The following is a 27,147-nucleotide window of genomic DNA, read 5'->3' as shown; positions in this document are numbered from 1 at the left end:
GCATATAAAAGCATTTACGAATCGGACGGTGTGTTTGCGTTGTATTTTCCCAGGCATACTCGTAGGCGCCTGTTCCACACCACATTCAGTCACGAGTCAGCATTTGAAAAACATAATTAAATAATTGGAAGTATTTTAGACGATTCCAAGCAAAAAATAAGTCAGGACTACGAAATTATGCACATTTCAACAGTTGTAATTGCTCTATATGGTTTTTAAAAGCGCGTAAAGGGACGCAGGGCGAAGCACGCGCGTTATAGCTCATTTATAGGCGCTTATAACCCGCTCCATAGAGACCATCTGAAACAGGGTGTTTTCTCCATGTGTTGAGTTTACAGATGAAGACAGAACATGCATTAGACTGTCTGTCAAAAGTCAGAAATACATTACTAATGCTTCTACCAAGCCCCATTAAAGGGGACGACACAAGGCAACGCGGTTCCGTGAGCGGTAAAAGAAAATACATGTCAGACTTACCGTGTGAGCGATGCTTCAAGGAAGACGAGATCTTTTTTCTTTTGCTTTTTGTAAAAATAATTCCAATAAATTCGAACGTGCTCCTCTTACATTGATCTTTAATGTTTTCAAATGACACTCTGTTGTGTTTTAGTACATTTTAAACTAATCCATTTTGTCCTTTCCGCGTTTCTGGAAAATACTGCAAAATCTAATGGAAGCGCTCAATTCCTCCAGTCTGCTGTTGACCTGCATTGACGTCATTGCGTCATTAGGTTTCCCCTGGAAACACAGGCGTTCCAAAAATAGTAACACATTAATTCAACTCTGGCTGAGGGTTGGCGCGAGCGACTATTTGTATCAATCCATAATATTCTGATTCGCACCCTCCCCCTACATTGTCTTCTTCTTTTTATTGTTCTTCCTCCTCTTTTTCTCCTTCCTCCTTTTCTTCTTCAGAGCGTTAAAGCTCTCAAGGACGAGTGGCGCGCGAGCAGGTACGACTTTACGACTATTTTAAGGAGCGGGCAAGGTTACATAAATATCAAAGTGAGGGACAGAGCAGAGGAGAGTGTTCTCTGGTTTGTTTTATTCCCGCCCGCAATCAAAAAATGGTAGTAAGAGCAGAAACAGCGCCACGAGGACAAAAATAGAAAGTGCCGAGCGCGAGCAGTCATCTGTCTGGAGAGCTCGTGAGTCCTCGCGTGTTTAGTGGGGAGCTCTGCTAAAGAAAGCGTACAAAACAAGGAAATAGTGTCTCTGTCATAGTTTTTTTTAAGTGCTACATGCATATTGATCATATAAGCGCATTTTTTTTTCTGCAAACAAACACTTGATTTGGAAATATTTATGATCCCCATTACCAATGGTTTGATCACCATTACAATCTTCTCCATAGCCTCAACCATAGGTCGAACGCAGCCATTCACTCATTCCAGATTCATTCATTCATTGATTCATTCATTCTGCTCCAGTGTAACGCATATTTGATGCTATCGATGTGGATTCACATAAAATCGGATATAAAAAAAAAATATATATATTTTTTCATGACCGAAACCCAGCAGGCTGCACGTGAGCGCTGTGTGCTGCACCACGACCGAAAAACGCCAACATCAACCATGTGCTCCTCACGAAGCATTATTTCATTAATGAAATGCATCGGCCACTCCCTTTATGAAATGGTATCCTTCACTGTGTCTGCGTGTTGATGCTGACAGAAGCTCGCTTTATGCCTGTGAGCGTTTTGTATGAATGTGAAGAATCTCCTCACACTCAGATTCTATAGATATGCATTAAATGGTACTGATTGTGTTTGAATATTGGGGAAGAGGAACCAAAATGTAGGCTAACCAATCTATTGATACGCTACCTGAGCATAATGATTGTTCAAGTCAAGTCAAATATAGCGCTTTTCAAAATACAAATTGGTTCGAAGTATCTTTACAAAAATTCATGATGTTAACCTTTATTATATCATAATATCTTCATGTTTTGTTGCATTTAGCAGATTAAATCTGGGTTTAATCAAGCAGTTGAGATTTGCTCTTGTTGTGATTCTATTGTAGCTAATCATTACAAATGTTTCTATTTTTTCCTAAAATACACTGTAAACTTTGTTTAGGCAAAAATGTGTAATTCTTCATATTCCTTTTTATTGTTAAAATTTACATGGGTGCAGAAAACTATATGTTGATTACTATAGATTCTAAAGAATTGTATGTGCTGTTACTCTGCTAACTGATGTATCAGTTTTATTCTTTACAGATTGAAGAGGTTGAAGGAAGATGCTGCAGTACAGTACAAACGCCCCAGAAAAAGCCATACATAATTTGTAATCTAATGTAATGTCATTGATACGTTTTAATCACACAAAATGGCATTTGTTTTAAATAAATATATAGCACAGCACACTTATAACTTGCTATTATTATTTGCACTGTATTTAAGAGGAATTATTTTTAGCTGACATCTGTGTGCATGCTATTGTGGTGTTCTTTGGATTGTTTTTTAATTCTTTTGATTTCTGGGTTTTTTGAATCCATGAATCAAGGGTTAAATCCAGATTTCTGTAGCAACCTAGTACAGTCTCTTTAGCATGATTTTGCTAAATGACAAATCATGATGCAAACATCTTTAATCAGTGAGATTTAAAAACGTTCTTGTTTTTACAACTATTACTGTTTAAGGTAAACTGCAGACATTCTGTGATAATAGGAGGCTTGCAGTTGCAGTATTGTGCACAGCATATAGTGAAGTTTTTTAACTTCTGTGTGTGCGTGCTCGATAAATGTAGACAAAACCTAGTTTAATAACGCCACCATATACATTCAGGCTGTTAGAGCTGTGGAGTATGTGAGTGACACCTTTACATTTTTTAGTTAGCATTATTATTTTCTTTTTCCATAAAAATCAAACATAGCAGGTCATCAGGGTTTCTCCCTCTTTAGCAGAGGCTCCACTCTTTACATGACAGAAGTGTCAGCAGGCTTCTTCTCTTTTAACTGTTGATGCCATCTACTGGTAAAAGAGAACAACTGCAGATGTAGACAACTGCAAAGGAACTCCCCTCAAAAGAATATGTCTGAAACAAACTCTTATTAATGTGAAGATGAGGGAGGGTCAGACTGAATTACAGTCTTCCTCGAATATCAATTTAGAAAGTTTTGATTGAACCTAGTTGGTAAATTCTGCTCAAGGTTAGTGAATCTGCTTAAAATATCCAAGAATTCGAACCTTTTCCATTGAAGGCAGTCTAATTAAAGTTTCAGAGAAACTGACTATGACTATGGTTTAATGTAAATACTTTGTATTTACATTAAGTTACTATGTAACTTTGACAAATATTGGTATTGTCAATATCAGTTAAAGACAAACAATTTGTATATCTGGATAATAAAAAGGATAACAAAATTTTTTTGTCTGTTTGCTCAACAGTAGGAAATTCAGTGACTTTAAAACAGTTCTTTCAAAAACTAAAAATTATATTATTTAGGCAATTATTTATCCTCATGTCTTTTGAAACCTGTGTGACTGACCTTCTTCTGTGGAACACAAAAGGAGATGTTTAGCAGAATGTCTAAGCTGCTCTTTTCCATAAAGTGAGAGCAAAAGGTGACCGCACATGTCCACACAAGATTTTCAAGGCCAGATTTTCATTTGATAATGACTGAAAATTCAGTCCTCACTCAAAGTTATTGAAAGGTTTGCCATTCCTGGGTCCTCATCCACATTCAGTGCGAAGAAATCTGCTCAGAAATTCTGTTCAGACATTCCTTTTGTGTTCCACAGATGAAAGAAAGCCATATAGGTTTAGAACAACATAAGTGTGAGTAAATGGTGACAGAACATTTATTTTTCATTTAGTAACTATCCCTGCAATGTCATTCCCACTTCACATTTAAGCTGTTTTCTGCCGTCTTCATTTATGTTGGGCACTACAGTTAGAGATTGATAATATCTATTCTCAGTATCTTCTGTTGACACACTGGAAAAAAGATTATTTTTGTGAGTTTTTGTTGTTGTTGTGATAACACCACAAATGCAGACTTTATTTGTTTAGTGAGATGGAAAGCGGCAAAACTCAAATGTGACTTGCTCATTGTACTGCCATGCAAAGGCAAAACATAGCAACTACACATTTACTCAAAATTCAATGAAAAATACTTTTTTTAAAATCTGTTTCAGTGTTGGTGTAGGTATTGTATTTTGCCTTTGTTTGGCAGTGTACTATGACTTGACTTAAGGAAAAGTAATCTTGTAAGTGCTTTCAGTACTTTAATATTATTTTATATTATGTTATATTTACATGTTAATATTTTAATATTTACAAAATTTAGAAGAGCTTTAAAATGTTTTAAATTTTCTTTTATAATGGTCATAGGTCACTAGTCATTAACTGCGCCTGTGCATGAAAAAGAAAGGAATGGATTATCAATTCAATATGTCCCTTATAAGTTCAATGTGTAAAGGGGAAATAAGAATAGATACGTAAAAAGGAGAATGAGTTTTAGTATGTTATGCCTATTTGGCTGTGCTATGAGATTGAATTAGCCAGAGCCAATTCTGGGCTGAACTCCAGGTGAACTTGGTCAAAATTTTATATTCATTCTGTAAATGCATTTAAATTAAGGGCCCATGCCAAGGAATGTGAATGCTCTGCATCCAGAAGAATAAAAAAAGAACAATGTGAATCTCCCCTTAAGACAGTATCTCTCTTTAGTGAGTCTCCAGCAGTCTGATGTTATTTGAACACCAGGGGGCAGAAGAGGTCATTAAGCAATGAGAATCCTGTTTTTTAACTTTTCAAGCCAACTTAGTCTCCTCTTGACCGACCCTGCACTTTTTCTGCTTCAGTGCATGGAAGCATTCGTGTGCATGTGTGTGTGAGAGAACCACACAACAGAGATAGCAACTCTTATTAACGGCATATTTTGTAAAGCAGTTAACATAAAAACACATTCACAATTGGTTATAGTATGCAAGTTCATATACCTTGCTTCTCTCTCATTTTGCTGTGGTTAGTTGCTTTTGTAACACCATCTATTATTTATGTTGCTGTTTATTTGAACAAAAGTCATTTATGTTCAGAAAAATTCAAGAAACTCAAAAACAGTATGAAAGCAAAAAAAAAATCTCAATTGATCTCTTCTGGATTGCATTAGGGTTTGAGTCAGACTGTGTTATGAAAAGAAAAAAAAAGCTCTTTAGAAAACCTTCAAAAATGCTTAATGGAAACACATAAAGGAAACGAAAGAGAGAGAATGAGATACGGGTATGAAAGAGAGCGATAGAAGAAAAGGAGTAAAGAAGGGTGGAGACTGCAAGCTTATCAAAGTTCAGTTATTGTATTGTTCCTCAGCTCCAAGATCTGAAGCAGGCTAATGATCTTGGTGACCTTCAGAGGAGATCAGAATGCTTACGAGGCAGAAGAGCATCTTCAAGGTCTGCTTTGGCTTCCCTTTTATCATTAATTAATTCATGTTAATTGCTGGATTAGAGAGAAAAGGTCTCAGGGAACCAAAGACTGCAGAGCATCTGCCCTTGACATGACATAGTAGGGAAAGGTGAAGCAATTGTGTGCTTCTGATTCAGATGCGAGGTTTATGCGTTATATAAACCTCTTTACAGTGCTTAAATCGAGATTTAAAACAAACTAATTCATAATTAATCTTTTCTGTTTAAAATTAAAGATTTATCAATTAAAAAACATGGTAACACTTTACTTAAAGCCTTTATATACAGTGTAATGCTTTATAAAGGTATTCAAAAAATAAACGTAACCAAAGGTAATTCCTTGTTACATATAAAATTGGTTGTTTGTTATGTGTTTTAATGCATTACAGGTGTAACATACACTGTAAAAAATTATTTTCATGATTTATCACAACATTTTTTCTTTTATCAAATCAACTTAGATAATTAATGTGGTTCAGATAACATAATATTTTGAGTTTCTGTTGATTAAACCAATCGCCTTCATTGCATTACTCAAATTTTAATTCAGTGAACTTCAATGAATTTTAAGGCAATCAGGTAACTTACTTTTTTTAAGTTAAACCAACAATTCTTTTTTACAGTGTAAGTATTAATGTATTATATCTATGGTTATAATTATTCATTATTATAAGGTGAATTACAAGGCATAATAAATGCATTAAAAATACTGTTATAAAATATTTTATTTTTTATTTAAAGGCTTTAAGTAAAGTGTTACCAAAAACATTATATAAAGAAAATAATTATTTAGCAGTATATAATGCAATGATTTTTAAAATTTAAATCAGCTTAAAGGCAATACTTTTCAATTAATATATTTTTTCACATCACTGTCATGTTAATGAGAACTTTTTGATTCACGATAATATAAATGTGTGTTTTTTTAACATAATGGTCATTAACATTATGGGGGACAGTCATGATATATGATCCCAACATGTTTTTAACAAGTGAGTTATACCTATAAAGTAAAATATTACAGATTATTTATGACTATTTTGTTAAAAAGGAGGCAGAAAGCAAGTGGTTTATTGTTGAGCCATGCAGGGTTATATTCATGTTTGGTGTCATTAGATATGTATTATGTTGAGTTTACAAATACCTCATTATTTAGTGCACACAGCTTTCCTCGCATGCAATATTGATTACCCAGCATGTGTGTTACAGAGGCACGTACAGAACCTCATCCCTGCCCATGTACAGTAATCCTCCAGGGTTTTCCGTGCACAGCTGAACACTCGTGTGGGTCAAGCCAGCCCGGTGTAACACACACTCTGCCCCAAGTAACACACCCACTCTGCGAGACCTGACATGGCATATTTGGGGGCTGTGACAGCAGAGAATTTGTCTGTGTGTATGTGTGTGTGTGTGTGTGTGTGTGCGTGTGTGTATTCATGAATCTGTGCAAGCATTTGTGACGCAGTTGGGGGTTTATCATGCGTATACGTGTGCACGTACAAAGGAGACAGAGGGAGTCTATGATCTGAGCTTGCGGCTTGAAGTGTGAGAGTGTGTGTGATAGAGAGGGAGATTGTTTTAGACAGGTATTAAAGTGTAATAGGTTACGTCACGTCGCCTGCTCTGTCTCCTGTTGTTAGTGTCAGTGTTCAGCTTTGCCCTCTTTGGTGGCGGTCGTCGCGGGCAATCCCGTCTCCCCTGCGGGCCTTCTGAAAAAGTGCACATCTAAAGGAAATGTCAGCGTGCCCTGACTGCCACTCCAAAACCAAACAAGTCTTCTCCTTCTCTCCAGCTCTAATACCCTTACCGCCAACTCTTGTTCTCTTTTTGCATATCACTATACCTACATTTATGGCTTCCTAGCTCTTCCCAAACTTTTCAAGCCTCTGTCTAAGCTGATGGCCTGATGTTTGGTTCATTTGTGTTTTCTCTGCAGTGATGCAGTGGGCCGTTATGTACATTTACAAGCTTGTGTTTGGCCCAGAATACTTGATTAACTCAATCTAAATGGGTTTGTCTCCTTTAATCTCATAATATGACTTTTGATGGCTATAAATTCTTTTTTTTTTTTTTCAACATTTCCTCACTGCTGCATTCCAGATCTCTCCATTAGTTTGCACAGGCGTCTCTCTGAGAGAACCTGTCAATCATTGCTCCTGTAATAATTTCAGCTTGGCTGGTGGAAGCAGGGTGGTGGATTTTAAAACACAACAGTACTGAAACATAGCCCTCTACAACCGTACTGACAGAACATCATATTCCATATCCATAGTGATGCCTTTTGTATTCTATGGCACATAATCTGTGTTGGGGGTAACGCATTACAAGTAACGCAAGTTACATAATCAGATTACATTTTTCAAGTAACTAGTAAAGCAACGCATTACTTTTAAATTTACAACAAAATTTCTGAGTTCATTTTTCAAATAAGTAACGCAAGTTACTTTGTTTTCCAATTTATTGACTGACAGCTCTACTGTGCCCATGTCGAGAGAAATTGGGAGTAAGTGTAGAGGTGCTGTGTGCGCTGTGTGAACATGATGGTTATCCCAGACTAGTTCTAGACTAAATGTGAGTATACGTTTACTCATTTACTTCTGCATCCTATTCTTCTGTATTCCAGAATGGCAGCACAGCTGAAAGGCTTGTTTGTTTGAGCTGCGCCCTCTACTGTACAGGTGTGAATTTGCACTTCCTTCAGCCTGAGGCTTATTCATTTTACTTTTGGTGTGAAAGGGCCTTTACATTTGCCAAAAATAGAACTTTTTTGTTGTCATAAAAACAAACAAACAGTCCAGTCCAGATGAGAAAAAGTAACACAAAAGTAACGTAATGCATTACTTTCCATAAAAAGTAACTAAGTAACAAAATTAGTTACTTTTTTATAAAGTAACGCAATATTGTAATACTTAACTTAAGTAACTTTCCCCAACACTGCACATAATTACATTAGTATATTTGTTGTTGGCTATTATGGCACTCTTCTAAATCTGCTTTTCCCACACTGAAAACAATTTGGCATAAGATCAGGGCTGCGTTCAGCCCTGACAAAACGTTGCAAAACGTTTTATAAATGGAAACAGTAGTGCGTTGAACACCCTGTTCTGATGATGCAAGAGTTGCAGCTATGGCAGCTGAGAAGACCATTCTTCATTTCTTTCTGAAGAATTAATATGCTATATTTTTACTATAAAACTCTTACGACAAACAAGTCTTCTAATATCTTCAATTGTTGCGTATAGCTGCAGCGGACACATTTGTAAACGACTTTACTTGGACCCATTTTGCGAGCTGTCTCTTAAATACCGCGTGGTTTATATACTGTACATGTTGCTGCTGATTGGGCTGACATTTTTAACACACCCACCAAACAAGAGAAAACGTATCTTAAACCCTGTTGCACACCGTTGCACACCGTTTCCAGGAAACATGTTGTTCAACCCGGAAACCGTAACAAAACGTTGCGCACCGGTTTGAGCTTGAACGTGCCCCAGTTTTCACTTAGAAAGTGCTAGTGAATTTCACAAATATATGCAAAGAAATGGCAAGTAACATGAAATTCTGAAGTAGAATGATTGAAATAGTATTTTCTTGTAAATCATACTCCAGCAGTCTTTATTTTATTTACAACAAATTTGAAAAATAAGTCTCTTAATGGCTACAAAAGAACTTCAGTTCCCTGTTTCAGTAATAAATCTGTATTCAATCCAGAGCTACAGATCTGCTGTTCATCAATCCTATTCGCCATGAAATAAAAATAAAAAAGGTATTGTGACTTTTTATCTCACAATTCTGACTTTTTTTCTCGCAATTGCAAGTTTATATCTCACAATTCTGACTTTTTTCTCAGAATCGTGAGATATAAACTCACAATTGCGAGTTAAAAAGTCAGAATTGCATGATATAAAGTCAGAATTGTGAGTTATAAAGTCAGAATTGCATAATATAAACTCACAATTGTGAGAAAAAAGAGAATTGCAAGTTTATATCACACAATTCTGACTTTATAACTTGCAATTGTGAGTTCATAACTCACAATTCTGAGAAAAAAAGCCAGAATTGTGTGATAAAAACACAATTGTAGAAATTGTGACTATATCTCACAATTCTAACTTTATAACATGCAATTCTGACTTTATATCACGCAATTCTGACTTTATAACTCGCAATTGCGAGTTTAAATCTCATAATTCTGAGAAAAAAGTCAGAATTGTGAGATAAAAAGTCGCAATTACCTTTTTTATTTTTTTATTTAGTGGCGGAAAAAAGCTTCCATATGTTTGTCCATCTATCTGTCTTTCTATTCTTTTTTTATTTATTTATTTTTATTAGTTAGAGTTCACAGCCGAGGCACACAGTTCTGCTCCTGTGGAGATTTATCCTTCCTGCAGCGTTTAATTCCAGCTGTAATCAAACATGCCTGAATCAGCTAATCAGTGTCTTTGGGTTCACTTGTAAATTACAGCCAGGTGTGTTTGAGCGACATTAGGACTAAACTTTATTGCAGTTAATTTTAAAGAGCAAGATTAGACTTTGCAACTCATTCAAACTTAAGACTTCAAGTTTGAAATTATTTATCTCAACCAGGCACGATACGATGAAACTGAAAACTCGGATGGTAGTAATACAGGACAGCCTCTAGCTCTGTACCCTCTTACCTAAACACTTAAGATCCCCTGTGGTCAATAAAATGAATGATGTCTTGTGGCTCCATTATAGTTCAGTATAAGGTCACTTACTTAAACCTTCACATTCACTGTTCCTCAGTGCTCAAGTTAATTCCAAACCTTCACCTGAACAGCAAAATCCATTGCAATCTTCCAAAAAAAAAAAAAACTGCCAAAGACACATTTTTGGAGGAGCACTTTACTATCTCACGTTGTGCAGTTGCACTATTCTAGTACTTAATGTAAATTTGGTATGGTAGCGATACTTGTGTCATGTTCTCTTTGCGGCTTGCATTAATTCTCACTTCTGCTTGTATTATTATATATATCATTAAGTCACTTTGAATAAAAGTGTCATCCAACTGAATACATGTCAATTAATGTGAATTCTCGCTTTCAGTGTGGACTAAAAATGTACCTGTCAGTGGAATTGTGTTCCATTATGCCTTGTCAGGACACAATATTAGTTTGGGAGAAAGATTTATGTTTAAACAAAAGATTTGACAGTTTGGCTTAAAGGGGTAGTTCATCCAAAAATGAAAATTCTATCATCTACTCACCCTCATGTTGTTCCAAACCTGTATGAATTTCTTTTTTCTGCTGAACACAAAAGAAGATAATTTGAAGAATGTTGGTAACCAAACAGCTGATGGACCCCATTGGCTTCCATACTATTATTTTTTTTCTTCTCCATAGTATGGAAGTCAACAGGGCAAACCAAAACCAAACAGTTGATGTTCCCCGATACAACTTGAGGGTGAGTAAATGATGACAGAATTTTCATTTTTGAATGAATTATCCCTTTAATAACATAATTAGAATTGTGTAACTACACAAACTACTACTAATACATAAAAAGATTTTTTTTAAAGCATATTTAGATTCTAACCATGAAATTACTCTGCCCACATTGCTTCATCTGCATTGATATTCATGACTTGGTGGAACCGTATCTCTCCTCTTCAAATGCTCAAGCATTAGTCGCTTCCATACAGTGAAGATATGCTGGATGGTGCTGAGCAGTCTGCAAATTCTTCAGATTGTAACATGAGTCGCAGAGAGCAACTAAGAGCACAGAATAACATCTTGAGAGCTTAAATCACGAGACTTTCAGCATTTTCAAACAGATCCTTGTATACTTTAATGATGCCATTAAAAGTCCTAAATGGGACTCCCCTTTTCATCTAATGTTTGTAATAGTTCTCAGTGGACAACTCTGTTAATTTATGGCAATTATAAAAAGAAATATGGATGATCAACTTTTTCACAGTTGAGAAAAGCAAATATACCTTACTAGAAGAGAGCGAGAGAGAACATAATCAAAGAGAAAACACCCTTTTAGCTCTGTAGATCAATGGTTTGTAATGGACCGGATTTGCACATCCGCTGAAGATCCTTTCTCTTATCTCTCCTCTTTAATGTGTAAACATAATTACACCATGGAGAGAAAAAAAAAAAAAAAAGGCTTTACCTTCAATTAGCCAAGGTCTCATTCAAACCAAGAGTTGGTCAGGGTGGAGAGAGAGAGAGAGAGAGAGAGAGAGCGAGAGAGAGAGAGAAAAAGACTCATTCTTGGATGGTGGTATGCTGTGCTTGCAGATCTTTTACTCTGAAAATGCTCATCTAATGAGAGAGAGAATCAGCAAAAGTATCATCTCAGGAGTTTAGAAAAACAAACTGGGGAACACAGACCTAGTTTTGGCCTCCCATAATGTGTGTCTTTTCATACAGATAAATAAATGGTAAAGAAAGACACATGAACACTTGAACTTGAACATGATATCAAGTAGTGATAGCTGTGTATTGTAGTGTGATATGTGCTTTATCTAAAACCAGTGCACCTTTTTTATTATAAATGTAGTGTATAACATGGAATATTTAAAAACTATTATAATAATAATAATAATTAAAAAAAAAAAAACAATATTTTAATTAGATTGTACAATAGAACACAGTTATTTGGCTAATACTTTAGAAGGGGAACACATATTCACTATTAACTACAACTTTTGCCTCAATAAACTCCTAATTTACTGCTTATTAATAGTTAGTAAGGTAGTTTTGTAGCTTTTAAGTTTAGGTATGGGGTAGGATTAGGATGTAGAATATGGTCATGCAGAATAAGGCATTAATATGTGATCTATAAGTACTAATAAACAGCCAATATGCTAGTAATGTGCAAGCTAATAAGCAACTAGTTAATAGTGAGAATTGAACCCTAAAATAAAGTGTTACCGTTATTTGAATAATTATTTTATATTTATATAATAAATATAGTTTTATATTATATTAAATATTTGATATATATTATATTTATTTTAATATAATTTTAAACAGAAAATTGTGTTAATTGAAACATTTTTCTTAGGCTGATTATCTGCAGAAAGTGGACAAAACTGATGTGTTGTTATAGTTCGAATCTTCCCACATTTATGTAAAACTGTATGATCATGATATGAAAATATATATTGAGGGCTTTTAATGAGACAAACTGGGCATATTTTGAAAAAATTGTGTAGCTATGTTAAGTTACGAGCGGAATAACATGATTGACAAGATATTTATTGCTAATTTCTAAGCAGTCCAGACGCACACATTCATTTCAATCTATATGCAAACCATTAACACATAAGCGCCTGTTCCCGTTTCTATGGCAACCCACAATGTCACAGTCCATGGTCTCTGCAGTGGGTCCATTTCTAAAGTCTGAAGTCAGCCTCTCCCCCATCTCTCTCTCTCTCTCTCTCTCTCTCTCTCTCTCTGTTTCACTTTCTCTCTTCACTTTTTTCTGTAGCTGAGCCAGGATCCTTCACATTACATTTCTTTTGACTTCATAAAGAGGTTTTCTTTCTCTTGGGTTTTTAGATGTGTGCTGTTCATTTCCCTCTCTCTCTCTCTTTCTCTCTCCCTCGCTCCTCCACTCTCTTCAGCTGTAAGCATAAATATTTTGGGCCTTTGCAGTCAGATATAATGTTAGACTGTCAGCTGAATCATTTCCATGCTAATTTTCTTGGCATCTGTGATAAGTATATTCTCTGTGGCAAACACATTGTCATCAGCTTTTGAGGATTGTAATTCCCCCCCCCCCTCACCAATCGCTAAAGCACCAGGATCTGAGCAAAGCACTTGATAAACACACACACACACACACACACACACACACACACACACACACACACACACACACACACTCTTTGAGGGATAAACACACAAGTACGGTCATCACCAATTTGTTCACACACCACACACGCTCACACAGGGTGAAAGCTCTGATTTTAATTCATGTTACATAAGATGGATATCCATATACTTGTACACTGCCAGATTTTTACCCTTTTTTATGCAGTTATTTTTTATTCATGTATTCGGAGAGGAAGAGGCTCTAAAGCTATGCAGTGCTGCTGTAAAGCAGAGGGTCCCACAGACATAATCTTACACACACACACACACACACACACACACACACACACACACTGCATTAAATTCTCTCCTTTTGCAGGCTGCAGTTTTTGTTTTTCGATTACAGCTCAAGTAAATCGGTTCAGTTAAGAATGCTACAGCAAAGATAACCCACTGATCCGCAAAATTCAAGATACTGGCCTTATTGTCAGTAAGTCTCAGCACGTAACCGCCATTCCTGCAGGGACAGAGTCACCGGTCCATATCAGCCTTGAACTTCTGGGTGAATTCTGCCGCATGCACATTAAACAAACAGCTGCTCACACTCTCTCTGGTGTGATGTGCACACAATACACTTGTACATACTGTCACCTTGACCAATGTGCCTGTATGTGTTTCTGTACTGTACACATGTGCGCCTGCTGCTCACACGTGTGAAAGTTGCCTGTGTGTGGAGGTCAGTTGTGGTGTTGTGTAAACCCAGCAGGTTGGTGCAGCTCTAATGCTGACCAGATGATGGCAGATACACAAGGGAGAAAGAATCAAGCTTCAGGCGCCACGTTTCATACACAGACCTCTGCATTGAGTGCTCGAATTGGGTTTATGAGACCTGCATGTGGTCAACAGGGAAAGGGAATCCATAAACTCTGAATTAAAAAAAGAGAAGAGAATTTAAAAAAATTAAAAGATAAAAGTGGATTGCAGCATAAGAGAGGCGGCATTAATAAAATACAATTGGTAAAGATAAAAAAGTACTGTATGATTTCGACAGACGCTTTAGTCTTCCTGTAAAATAACAGATAAATATTAAGTTCATGAAATGAAATAGTCAGATCCAGGGGTCGTCAACAGGGGGTCTGCAGTAATACAGCAGGGGTCTGCCAATTATTGCTTTATCTCTGAATCTGATAACTGAATATAACTGAAGTATGCGCTTAGAGAAAAACGTAACATTATTATTTGTTGGTGTGCAAGCTGATATATAATTTGTTATTGGAAAAAATTGTTATATAATTTGTTATTGAAAAAGTTTGAAAAAGTTAAATGTTTTTGGAAAAAAGTATTTTATGCTTATCAAGGCTGCATTTATTTGAAAACAAAAAACAAAACATAAAAACAGTAATATTGTGAAATATTAGTACAATGTAAAATAACTGTTTTCCATTTTAATATATTTAATATATGCAATTTATTCCTGGGATGGAAACGCTGTATTTTCAGCATTGTTACTAATTTCTTCAGTGTCACATGATCCTTCATCCTAATATCCTGATTTGCTGCCTAAGATACATTTCTTAACATTAATTATCAGTGTTAAAAACAGTTGTACTGCTTAATATTTTTGTGGAAACCCTGATAGGTTTTTTCAGGATTCTTTGATGAATAGAAACATTTATTTGAAAAGAGTTTTTTGTTACGTTATGTACAAGTCTTTACTCATAAAAGTAAAAAATAAGTGAAAAATAAAATAAATAAATAAATAAAATCTTACTGACCTTAAACTTTTGAACAGTAGGGTACCGTGGACTATATTTATGGTGTTTTATGGTACTTTTTTAAGCATTTTTTTTAGCTGATTAAAGTATGCTTTCATTTTATGAAAAAAGAGCAGCTTAAACATTTTGCTAAATTTCTCATTTTGTGTTTTTTATGAAAAAATAAAATCATATGGATTTGGTAATGGCATAAGAGTTAGTAGATGATGACATGATTGTGATTTTGAGGTGTTCCTTTAAGAAACAAACACACAGCACTCAAAAAGTTTTTCAATATGAATTAATTAAAGTCTTGTTTAGTTGGATCTTTTAAACTGAGTCGAGTGGAGTTAATTCGGTGATGAGCTCAGACTGGCTTGATTTAATTGAGAGTTTTTGACAGGGTTTTTTGGAAACAGCTGTCAGTTTTTTTTTCTATTCTTTGCTGTCTGGCTTTGTCAGAGCTTCTCTGTGGAGCGGTTTTGCCCACGTCCTCTAATCCCTAAATGTGGTTACTTTGTTGAGTGCTCTCTTTTGCCTTCCCCTCTATATTTGTGTACAAGTGTGTGTCTGTGCGAGCTCTTAGCGTTGTTTTGCTTGTCTAAGCCAGTGTGAAGCTGCAGGATGTAACCGCTGGCCAGAAAACTGCTGCAGGCTTTCAGTGCCACACCACATCAGTGTCAGAGAGAGAAAGTTTCTTTCTCACACACATATACACACACTTATCTCTGTGTTTGCTGACTAGGATCTTTGGAGCTACCATATAATAAGTGAAATATGGAAATCTCTCTGTTGCTGTGTTCACGTTTACTGCTTGTACTCCAGTCGCCAAATGCATAAACATAGCCACAATAAGACTGTGTATAAGACTGTGTCTTAAGAACTAGTCTTACTTTTCTGATTCAAATTAGATCTACTTTATGTAACTGGCATAAAAAAGCTATACCAAATGACAAAGGCTAATACAAGCAAGAAGTTAAAGGGTTAGTTTCTAGTTTCTAAAATTTAATTTCTGTCATTAATTACTCACCCTCATGTTCCAAACCTGCAAGATCTTCATTCATCATCGGAACACAAATTAAGATATTTTTGATGAAATCCGAGAGGTTTTTTATCTCCCATAGAAAGCAAAATTACTACATTCAAGGTCCAGAAAAGTAGTAAAGACATCGTTAAAATAGTCAACGTGACTACAGTGGGTCAACCTTAATGTTATTAAGCGACGAGAATACTTTTTTTGCGCCTGCTCATTATTGGCTGACGCTGTTCACGTGAGCACCACGACGTGTGATGCTGATGCAGGTGGCGGCCAATAATGAGCCAGCGTTCTGATGTAGAACACGGAAGCTCTGCAATGTGTCTTTAATGTAAACTGTGTAAGGAGACTGATAGGGTAGAGAGGAAATTGTTCAATAAAGTCGTTATTTTTCACTATTTGTCACTTCATAACATTAAGGTTGAACCACTGTTGAACCACAATTTCAAACGGCCCGCAGCTTGTCTATTAAAATACATTGTATGTGGCCCACCACGCATAATTTACAAATGGTGCAGTTTCACAATGTCAACACAAGGGATGATTTTATACTAGATTTTAGGCCAGGGAAACGCGCCAAAAGCGGAACGAAACAGTGCTACTTGTGCGCACTGCGTGACTCACGAACTTATTTAATTCAAGGTGCATCCGAATTCGCGTACTTATGCACTATTCTATGATGTTTTTAAGTACAAATAGTGCGAGTAGTGCATTCACACAGAAAATTCCAAAAAGAAAAAGTGCACTTTAAATACCCGGATGATGCACTAAATTAACGGAAAAAACGAAGTGTGGAATGTTGGACACTTCATGCACTCAACAGCTTTAATTACGTAGGGGAGAGGGAGGGGGTATCAGACTAAATGACAAAATAACGTTATACAATTCACACACTACATGGATGAGTACATAGTGCATAAGTACATAGTGTATAAGTGCATAACGTATAGTGCGTCATTTGGGACGCAACTTCAGTTTAATGTTTACATGTATTAAATGAGTAATAAAGGCCAAATTATAGACTATTTTTTGTCATAAACCTGTGGTGATCTAATTAGAGTACTTTTTTAAATTTAAATAAGAATAGAGTTCTAACTTTAATATTACTGTAATATTTAAATTTCACCCTTTTAAAACGAGGTTGTTAAAAGTTTTACAGATATTGTTTGTGTATTAAATTTACCTCTGTGTCTTATCTCAAGCTACTCTACTGTCAGCTCAAGCTTTTGTCAAATCTGTCATGTTTTCAAGAAACAAAACATGTAATATATATATATATATATATATATATATATATAAAAAAATTGAGAAGGAACCGGCCCCCAGATGTGTCCACGACATCGAATCTGACCCCCTTTTAAAAAAGTTTGGACACCCCTGATTTGAACAATGTCTTTACTACCTTTCTGGACCTTGAATGTGGTAATTTCGTTGCTTTCTATGGGGGATAAAAAACCTCGGATTTCATCATCTGTGTTCTGAAGATGAACGAAGGTCTTACGGGTGTGGAACGACATAAGGGTGAGTAATTAATGACAGAAATTTCATTTTTTGGGTGAACTATCCCTTTAATGCAACCGCCTACAGGTCTGTGATGTTGGGTTTATCTATTAAAGAGACAGTTTACCCAAAAATGATTTTATCATAATTGACTAATCTTGATGTTGTTCCAACCCATCTGACTTTCTTTTTCCCTGTGGAACACAACAAGAGTGATTTTGAAGAATATCTGTGCCACTCTTTTCAATATAATGAAACTGAAAGGTGCTGTCAAGCTCCAAAATTACAAAAAAGCTCCATAAAATTATTATGACTTGTGCATTATCTTATGAAGTCATATAATAGTTTTGTGTGCACAGACTAAAATTTATGTTGTTATTCACTGATAATCTTCTTCTCCCCCCTGAAACATTAAATCAGAGAGAACAGAAAACAATTCATAATTCATGAATCATACAGACCTGCTTTGTGAATTCAGTCAATAGATTTATTGAAAAGATCCAACGAACTTGAGCTCTTCTGAATGTGGCACAGTGAGCTAAGGTGGATGCCAATGTTTTCAGTGAATGAAATTTCAGTCTTATTCTCCTTTGGAAGACTTTAAATAGTGCAGAAGTCATATGGACCACTTTTATTATACTTTTATGGTGCCTTTGAAGTTTTAAATCCACCGTGATTGTGTGGAAAAGATTTTTGTACATTTCTCTGTGTTTGGAACATCAAGGTGAGTTTTGGGTAAACTATCCCTTTAAGAAGAGTTTTAATAAACAAGAAGAAGCAAAAGCAGGAGTCAAACAGTTTGATGAAATGATGTGCAGTTTGATTCAATTGCACTATTTTTATCAGACGCTTATACAACCCAGCGGATGGGTGGGGGAAGGAAAGTGCTGACTGCAGACTTGGAGCTACGCAGTGATTTCTGTGTGAAAAATGGGTTTAATGAGCCACTTTAACTGTGCGCATTATCAGCCTGAGAGAATCTGCAGTCCTACACTGCCTTTTCAAAAACACCACAAAAAAAGAAAGAGACTGCATTAATTTAGGAATAGAAAAGAAGTGAAAGAGGAATAAAGAGAGGGGGCATGGAATAAAACGAGAGGAAAAATGAAAGAGATGAAATCCAGTGAAAGGCTGATTTTTATCTTAATCCCACAGTTATTGGCTTCCGGATGTCGGCTCTGATCCGGGGATCCCTTTAGCGGCCCCTTTGATCCGCAGCCCCAGACAGACCGTAAGCACATTCCACGGTCGCTTCGGTTTTTACCTGTCGGCACAAGCGGGACGAGTGAGCAGCTCATCAAACGCGTGACCGCGGGCTCCTGATTACAGAGAGAGATGGGTGATGTGGAAGCGGCATTCTCGTACAAACGTGTGAGTTTATATCTATCCCACAGCACGCCACCGCACCTCTCTCCGAGAGTTTGCCGCTGTGATCCCGACGGGAGGCACGCGCTTCAGCCAGCCGAGGATGAAGATTACCTTCACACACAGCGGCTAAATCACAACTTTCCTCCATTTAAATGATAGAGCTCACTGTTATTGTATTTGCGGCAAGTTTTCTTTTGTTGGTTTAACTTAACTTCATCCGATTTGAAAGAGATCAGAAGTGAGAGTCCGCTGCAGCGATCTCCATTAAAAATCCCTGCGGGGTCAGTCAGGAGGTGTGGAAAGGTTGACATGCAGAGAAATGCAGGGAGATAAGAGGCCCCAGAGTCACAAGAGGGTGAATAATGAACTCATTGAATAGTAAGATGGCAGCACAGCTAATAGAACCGGACACATCATTAAAGCTCTACCTCGCTGTGTGCATTTTGTGTGTGTCTGTGTGGTTAGGGTCTATTTCAAGCACACACAAGGTGCTGTCTTCTGTTTTTTTTTATACTGAGTGTTTCAAAATTTATAAGGGTGGAAGAAGAGATGAACAGAATCAAATAGAGTTTCTGAGAAAAGGAATGACAGTGATAGACCGTGGAAGGCAATAGAGACTGTAAGAGATAAAAATGATGAAAAATGATATGAAACACAAGAGAACTGGTTTTGAGGAGGGGAAAATTTGTGTTTTTCTGTGCCACCTGACAATAAAAGAGAAAAATATCTAAAAGAGAGAAATGTGAAGACAGCATTAGAGAGATTCAGACTTCTTTTGTAAGGCTTTTAAATGAACTCAAAAGATGCAGTTTTTCAACCCCATTCAACCTAAAAGGAACAGTTCAGCCAAAAAAGAAAATTCCGTCATCATTTACTCAGCCTTGTGTCGTTTTATACCGTATTACTTTCCCGCACAAAGGGAGCCATTTTAGAGAATTGTTCTGATTGCTCTTTTCCATGCAATTAGTCCTTAAGACTGAAGCTTTCAAGCTTCAAAAAAGGACACAAAAGCACCATAAAAGTGATCCCTACAGAGTACTGAAATCTTTCTGCACTTATGAAGCATTAGGGCAGCTTTATTTAAGAAAAAGACCAAATTTAAGAAATTATTCAGTCAAGTTATAGTGAGTTAGAATCACATGAGTGATATATAACCAATTTCTCCTTGTAAGTTCCTCAGAAGAAAGAAAATCATACAGGTTTATAGTTCATTTTTTAATGAGCTATTCCTTTAAAACTGGAGTTCTGTAATTGCTCTGTAATCTGTAAACAGGTTGCCTTTATTAATTCTCAAGAAAGACTGACCAAGGCAAGCTGAAAAACAAAATAAACTCTTTCACTTTTAATATAAAAGTCTTTGCAGTTTCCTTCCTCAACCCAGCGAGCCAACAAAAGTCAACATGGATACATAAAACACAGGGTTACTGAAGAGAAAAGAGAGTAGGATGTAGGAACAGAGAGCGAGAGGAACATTTTATATATATATATATATATATATATATATATATGTGTGGCTAAATCACTCCCTGTAGAGTGAGCCTGAGGATATTGAAACAACCAAAGCAGGAACTCTCTCTCCCTCGTTCTCTCTTCCTGTTTCTTTCGCTATCTCTTGTGCTCAGAGATTACTAAAATCAACAAACATACAAACAGTTGTTGCACTGTGAGTATGTTTCCTCACACACATATTAAAGAGCTATAGTGTTACGATTTTAAACATTTTTATTATATATATATATATATATATATATATATAAACAATTTAAAAATATATTTTTGTAGTGGATTGCAGTACAGTAACTGTGTGAATGCTTGGTCATTTTAAGTGATAACTGACTGATAATTAATATGACATATCTGTCACCTGAAGTATCTGTTTGTTAGGTTATGTGTCTTTTGTTGTGAAGACATTCCCTAAAGGCAAGAGTAACCCCACTAGGAGTGCTGGGTTGAGTCTTTTCAGAGAGAGGAGGGTGATGAGTGCTTTGCTTGAGATGTTCTGGGAGCAGTTGTGGAAATTGATAAGGAAAGATGGTGTGTGTGTGTCTTTACACGTGAGTGGAAGAGTGTTTGGAGGGATGGGGCATTGCACATCTGGTGGAGTGGTTTGGGAAAGTCCATGCAGCTGTCTCATAGGACTCACACACACTCAAGTGATTAATCAAGAATGCATCAGCACATCTGAGCGCTGACCTGCTTATGTAATCCAGATAATGGAAGGCAATGTGCCATGTCAGTCTGCTCATAATGAGCAAGTACAGTAACTTTAAAGGCACACACACACACACACACACACACACACACACACACACACACACACACACACACACACACACACTCATTACTGAGTCATGAGGATCAGGAACCCATGTGCCATTTTGAGCTGTTACGACTGCATGATGGTACTGTATGGTATGACTCGCATCAGGGTTTCACCGCCATGACCTCCAGATGAAAAGATTTGCAGATAGTGTCACAGAAGGGTGGTTTTATGAGGTTTCTAGCTAGCAAGACAGTAGGAAGTGTTAGTAAACAGTGAAAGTGGTGAAGGCAAACTAAAGAATAAAAAAATAATCCAGCAAGCTATGCATTACATTGATTTTACTACAGGTAAGGTGTTCATGATACAAAGCATGCTACAAAAAAGAGATAAAATTGTCAACATGCACAGCTTTGACCTTTTATTAAACGATGTCAACGGCATTATGATAAAACACATTTTTCAATAAATAGTTATACATTAATTAATTATAATCAGGGCAACACTTTTACAGTGTCCTTGTTACATGTACTTACAGTAGTAATAACAGTAAATATACATAATTACATGCAAATAAACCAAACCCTATTCTTAAACCTACCCCTATAGTAAGTACATGTTGTTAATTTATATTACACAGTACTAAATGTATAATTACGCTGTAACAAAGATACCTTAAAATGTTTCTACCAAATAATGTACTACATTAGCCTAAATGTAGGCTGTTCACTAGGAAGCACGTTTCCATCTCAAGGAAAAAATAAAACCAGAAACTGTGAGATAAGAATAAGAAATAGTGAAATTGTGAGATATAAAGTCACATAATGATTTGTGCGATTACACAAAATAAAGAAGCTGCAATAGTCATATTTGTGCGAATCTGACGTATCGGTATCTTGATGCTTAAAGTCCTCCTGTGGTGAAAATCAAGTTTTTAATGTTGTTTAAATGTCTATGTGGTGTTTTTAATATGCTTCAAGACAAACCATGTGCAAGTTAATAAGTCAACATCATTGCTGAGTATTTTCTCTTTAAAACTGCAGTGATCTAAAGATGCGGTTTGAAATCGCTGGTATTTCTTATTTAACAAACTACCTCATAACCAATCACGTCAATGTGCCGGGGTTTAGCATATCACTAACTATGACCGCTCTGAAGCAGATCTCAAGAGAAGCCAGGTTGTCTCTGTATATTTTTCTGTTGATATGAAAAATCGGGTTGATTTAGCAATGTAGGGTGAGTGATGTATATTACGATTTGTTATGGTGCCCTTTTGTTGTTCAAAGCATTTCTAAGCATACTGATTTTCAGAGGGCAGCTGTCTGACTCAGAGATGGTGAACGGGAACATGGTTTGTGTAACATTAGCAACACATCATTAGCTGTTTGATAACATAGTCGAGCAAAAGGCTAATCATATTAATACAGTTATGTGTCCAACGTTGTAAAAAACGAAACCAGGCAGCGTTTACCTCAGTAAGTTGACCGAGTGGATCTCTGAGCTCGTGTGAGTGAGTGGAGGTGGGGCTAATTAGCATATTCATAGATCTGCATAAATTAAGCAAGGGTGTAGAGTTACATTTAAGCTGTTTTAAGGCATGAAGAAATATTTTTCACAGCAAAAAACGTTTAAATATGTCATTTTAGTAATCAAAGATGAGTTTTAAGGGATGAAATTGACGACAGGGGGACTTTAAGAATAAGAAACAGTCAACTTGTGAGATATAAAGTCACGATGCAATTATGATTAATAAAGTAATCACAGTAACACTTTATTTTACAGTGTCCTTGTTACACATTACATGTAGTTACTGTAGTAACAACTATAAATTATGCATAATTACATGGGACTAACCCTAAACCAAACCCTAACCCTAACCCTATAGCAAGTACATGTAGTTAAATGTTATTACTCAGTACTTAAATATATAATTACACTATAACACAGACACCTTAAAATAAAGTGTAACCGAATTCACAATGGTAAGATGTAGTCACAATCAAAAGAAATAGTTGCAATTATGATTATTTGACCTGTGCTGTAACTTGACACTTCTTAAGAATAAGAAAGTGAAATAGTGAGATAAAAAATCATGATGCAATTATGACAAATAAAGCTGCAACTGTGAGAATGTGACCTGCGCTGTAGTTTGACGCTTCTTAAGAATAAGAAATTGTGATATATATTCACATTATATATTCACATAATGATGTAGTTACAAGAAGTAAAGAAGACATAATGGTGAGGCAGAGTCACAAAATAACAAGAAAAGGTCGTAATTGTGATTAGACCTGCACTTTAGCTTGGCGCTTCTTAAGATAAGTGAACTTGTGAGATATAAACTCACATAATGATGCAATTAGGAGAAACAAAGAAGTCCCGATTTGGAATGACAAGAAATAGTCACAACTGTGATAATTTGACCTGTGCTTTAACTTGACGCTTCACTCCACAGGGTTTAATGCAATACGGAACATTGACATGAATCATGTAAAAAAAAAAAAAAAAAAAAAAAAAAACCTTGAGAGATTAATCAAGAAGCTTCTGAAGAGACCATTTTATGATCCTAGAAAGAATGCAGTGGGTCAGGCTTGGCCAATCAGAGCTGCTAATTAAACTGGTGATTACACACCGTTAAGGGATTAGTGACTGATGTGGAAGAATTGTCCTCCATGTCTCCTTCATGTCATCCTTCTGTCCTCTACTTCTCTCTCCCTCTCTCTTTCTCATCATTCATTTTCTCCCTTCAATCTGTCTCTCACTTTCCATCTCATTTCCCTCTTTCTGTGTATCACTCTCTAGCTCTCTGACACACACTCTTTCTCTTTCTGTCATTTACATCTCTCTTTCTTTCAGTTCTCTTGTTCTCTTTGTGCCTCATGGTCCCTCTAACAAAGAAAAATGAACAGCATAATGCTGACAAATTAGAGCACAACCTCAGTAAACAAACACAGCTCCAGTTGAGCGAGTAATAAACTACAGCTTTGCTTCTTATCATTAGCATGGAGCCACTAATCACTAATGTGCTGTTTTTCATATTAAAGATAATATATCTAATCACACACCAGCTTATGGGAAATGAGGTTAATAATAAACGTGCACACTCGAACTTCCTGGTGTTTTGGAAAGGTTGTTGATGTCTTGGCTCTTTTCTTCAGCAGACTATGCTGTGTTTGTGTATTTGTTAGTCTGTCATAGCCAGACCTTTGACTAAACGGCGTAAGGTCTAGTCCACATTATGGCTTGTTCTGGCCAATAACTGCCCACTTAGACAGTAAGGGACTGAATTAATAATTTTATTAAAAGTGACAGTAAAAACATTTATAATGTTTCAAAATATTTCTTTTTCCAAATAAATGCTGTTCTTTTGAACTTTCTTTTCAACAAAGAATCCTTTATGTATTACGGTGTCCACTAAAGGATCATGTGACACTAAAGAGCCATTACGGGAATAAAGGCTCAAAGTCTCCTGCGTCTCTGCTGGTCCCACCCAGCTCCAAGTCTCCTGCGTCTCCAGCGATTCCACCCAGCCTCCCTCTCCCACCTCCAAAGACAGCCAGTCCTTCAACACCACCTCTGCTGGTTCCCTTTAGTCTCTCTGCTCCTCCTCTCACTCTACTCTGCTGCGTGGATCTACCTCGGGTTGTCAACCAGTCGGCTCCACCTTGGCTACTTAATCCCTTGGTTCCACGGTACTTACGGCTCCACCGGGCTCCCTCGTCTCTCTGGCTTCGCCTTGGTCAGTCGTTGTTCTGCCTGCGCCATGGACTTCCGGGCCTTTAGCTGTGCTTCGTCCCTCCTCCCCTTTGACTCTGTTGGGCTCTGCCTTCCCTCCCTCCTTGGTCCTCAGTCCTACCGGCTCCGCTTCAGTCCTCTGGTACTGTGGCACCACCTCGGACGCTCGATGCTGCGGCTTCCACCTCGTTCTCCAGATCGATCTCCAGTGTTGCATGGTCTGTTTGACTCTGCATTGATCTCCACTTCCATCAGCTCCATCTCAGTCTGTCATCTCGCTGGGTCTACCAGCCAAGTCTCTACCATGGCTGCTCCCTCCTTCTACTCCACCGTGAGTCTTTGTCCTGGCTGTTTTCTGTTCCCATCTGGCTCCTCCTGCTCTCATCTTCACCCTGGCTCCTCCAACTGTCATCGCCGCCATGGTCTCTCCTGCCGTCATCTCCGCCTGAGACCTACCCTTTTGCCAGCCCCTCGTCTGCCTCCAAAGCCCCCTCCCTACATCCTCAGTCGGGGTCAGGGGTTGATATCTGGATTCTGTTCTAATCTGTTTAGTTTTCTTAGTATTTTGTTTTCATTCTGTTTCCTGTTCTGTTTGCTACTTAGTTCCCTTAGTTACTGATTACATTCACCTGTTGTTCATTTAGTTACCTCATTACTCTGTGTATTTAAGCCCTTAGTTTTCTATTGTTCTGTGTCATTTCAGTTTAAGTGGTTGTGTAGGCCTATTATATTATTCCTGGTTTTCTTCTACATGTTCCCTTTGTGGATTTATTATTAAAGACTGTATCTTTGAATCTCCATCATCATGCGCTCATTACTACAGCCACCATTATGTGTCAGTAATTATATTTCACAATATCACTGCCTTTACTGTATTTTTAATCAAATAAATGCAGCATTGGTGCAGCATAACAAGACTTTTATATGGTAGTGTATGTCTTTGTGCATTTGTATCAAATATGTGCTGAAATTTGAGTAACAGCACTATTGCCAGACTAAATTCAAGAATTATGCCCAGATTATGTAATATAACCGCAAAACTTCACAATAAACACATCAATGTAAGACAAGAAAATAACTCTTTTTTTTAGCTAAAGAAGAGCAAAAGAAGATGTGACTCGTTAGATCTGCTGAAGTGCAGCAGCATTAAAAGACCAAACAGCAGCAGCCATCAAATGAAACATCACTGATGCCTCTCCTTCTATCTTTAAGAGAGCAGCTTACAAGCTTAAACCAGAGCAGATCTCAGTGCAGACACATGCAATAGCCTCAGAGTGCATCTGCAGTGCTCAAAATACTTAGAGCACCATAGATTATCTCAGAATTATACAGATTATCATAGTAGGATTAATGCTAGACCTGTAGAAAACCTGACAGTGGTGCTTTAAAATGCATTTGAGTAAAAGCTGGAGTAGAGAAAAAACAAAAAACAAAAGAAGCTGTTGGTAAAAATGGTGCAGAATAAATAAAGGTCATTTCACTAAAGCCCCCTTCACATTGAACACAACCAGAAGTCATTCATTTTCAAAGAGAGCTGGCAAAAGTTTACCTTAATCCAAATAAGCAGTGACTAACTAACTACCAATGGGAATGAAGACATTGGAACACTGTGAGCGATTTCACTCTTGTATATGATTTGTCTTCGCCCATATAAAGCGATGTTAAAAATGATGTGTGGAAAACCATGTTGGCATTCTGATTCGATTGATTCATTGATAGTCGTTCATCTTCTTCATGGTGTGGTGTACTGTGTGCTGCTGCAAATTTTATATAAACGCTTTGCCCTGCAGGTTGTTCATTTTTAGCAGCCAGAAAACTGATTTATTTTCAAAATGACATCTTAATTTAAATGACAAAACATCTAATTTGTGGTCAGATTTTCAAAATGTATGGAAAGTTGGATTGCTTGCCAATAGCGTTACATAATATAGCAGCAGGAATGCTTACTAACGACCAACCTGGCAACACTGAATGGTAAAAATCACTAAAGTGATTTAGTGAAAGTACTTGTGCTTTTCCTGCATGGTGGACCTGTGGGGGCATGTCAGAACTAAATACAAATACATATAAATATTCAGCGAATTAAGGGGGAAAACTGTAATGTAATGCAATAGTTTAAACTATATGAATATGTGATATATATAGTGGAGGATTATCCTCTTTGGACTGTGATTTTTAAGTCCCAGTCCATTCCTTACAGGTCCTTTTATCTCTCTTAAATTGTTCTTTTATTCCTTAACTCTCTCTCTTCCTCTCCCATGCCCTTTCTTCTGCCTTTTTCTCCTTTGTCTTGCT

At 36.8% G+C, this 27,147-nt stretch overlaps 1 long non-coding RNA gene across 12 annotated transcripts in view; it reads left to right on the top strand.

The window, feature by feature from the left end:
* The window catches only part of LOC127511490 (uncharacterized), a 226,293-nt gene that overhangs the window by 13,621 nt on the left and 185,525 nt on the right, over positions 1-27,147 (top strand). The window contains exon 2 of one of the 12 annotated variants that reach the window (XR_007930037.1): positions 18,645-18,860. The exons of the other annotated variants lie outside the window; for them this stretch is intronic. This is a non-coding gene — a long non-coding RNA (uncharacterized LOC127511490). The remainder of the gene's footprint in view (positions 1-18,644; positions 18,861-27,147) is intronic. 12 annotated transcript variants of the gene reach the window in all.

Source organism: Ctenopharyngodon idella, chromosome 4 (genome assembly GCF_019924925.1).
Source record: "Ctenopharyngodon idella isolate HZGC_01 chromosome 4, HZGC01, whole genome shotgun sequence".
NCBI lineage: Eukaryota > Metazoa > Chordata > Actinopteri > Cypriniformes > Xenocyprididae > Ctenopharyngodon > Ctenopharyngodon idella.
Note: the sequence above shows the minus strand (reverse complement) of the source record. Positions and strands in the feature narration are given on the sequence as shown.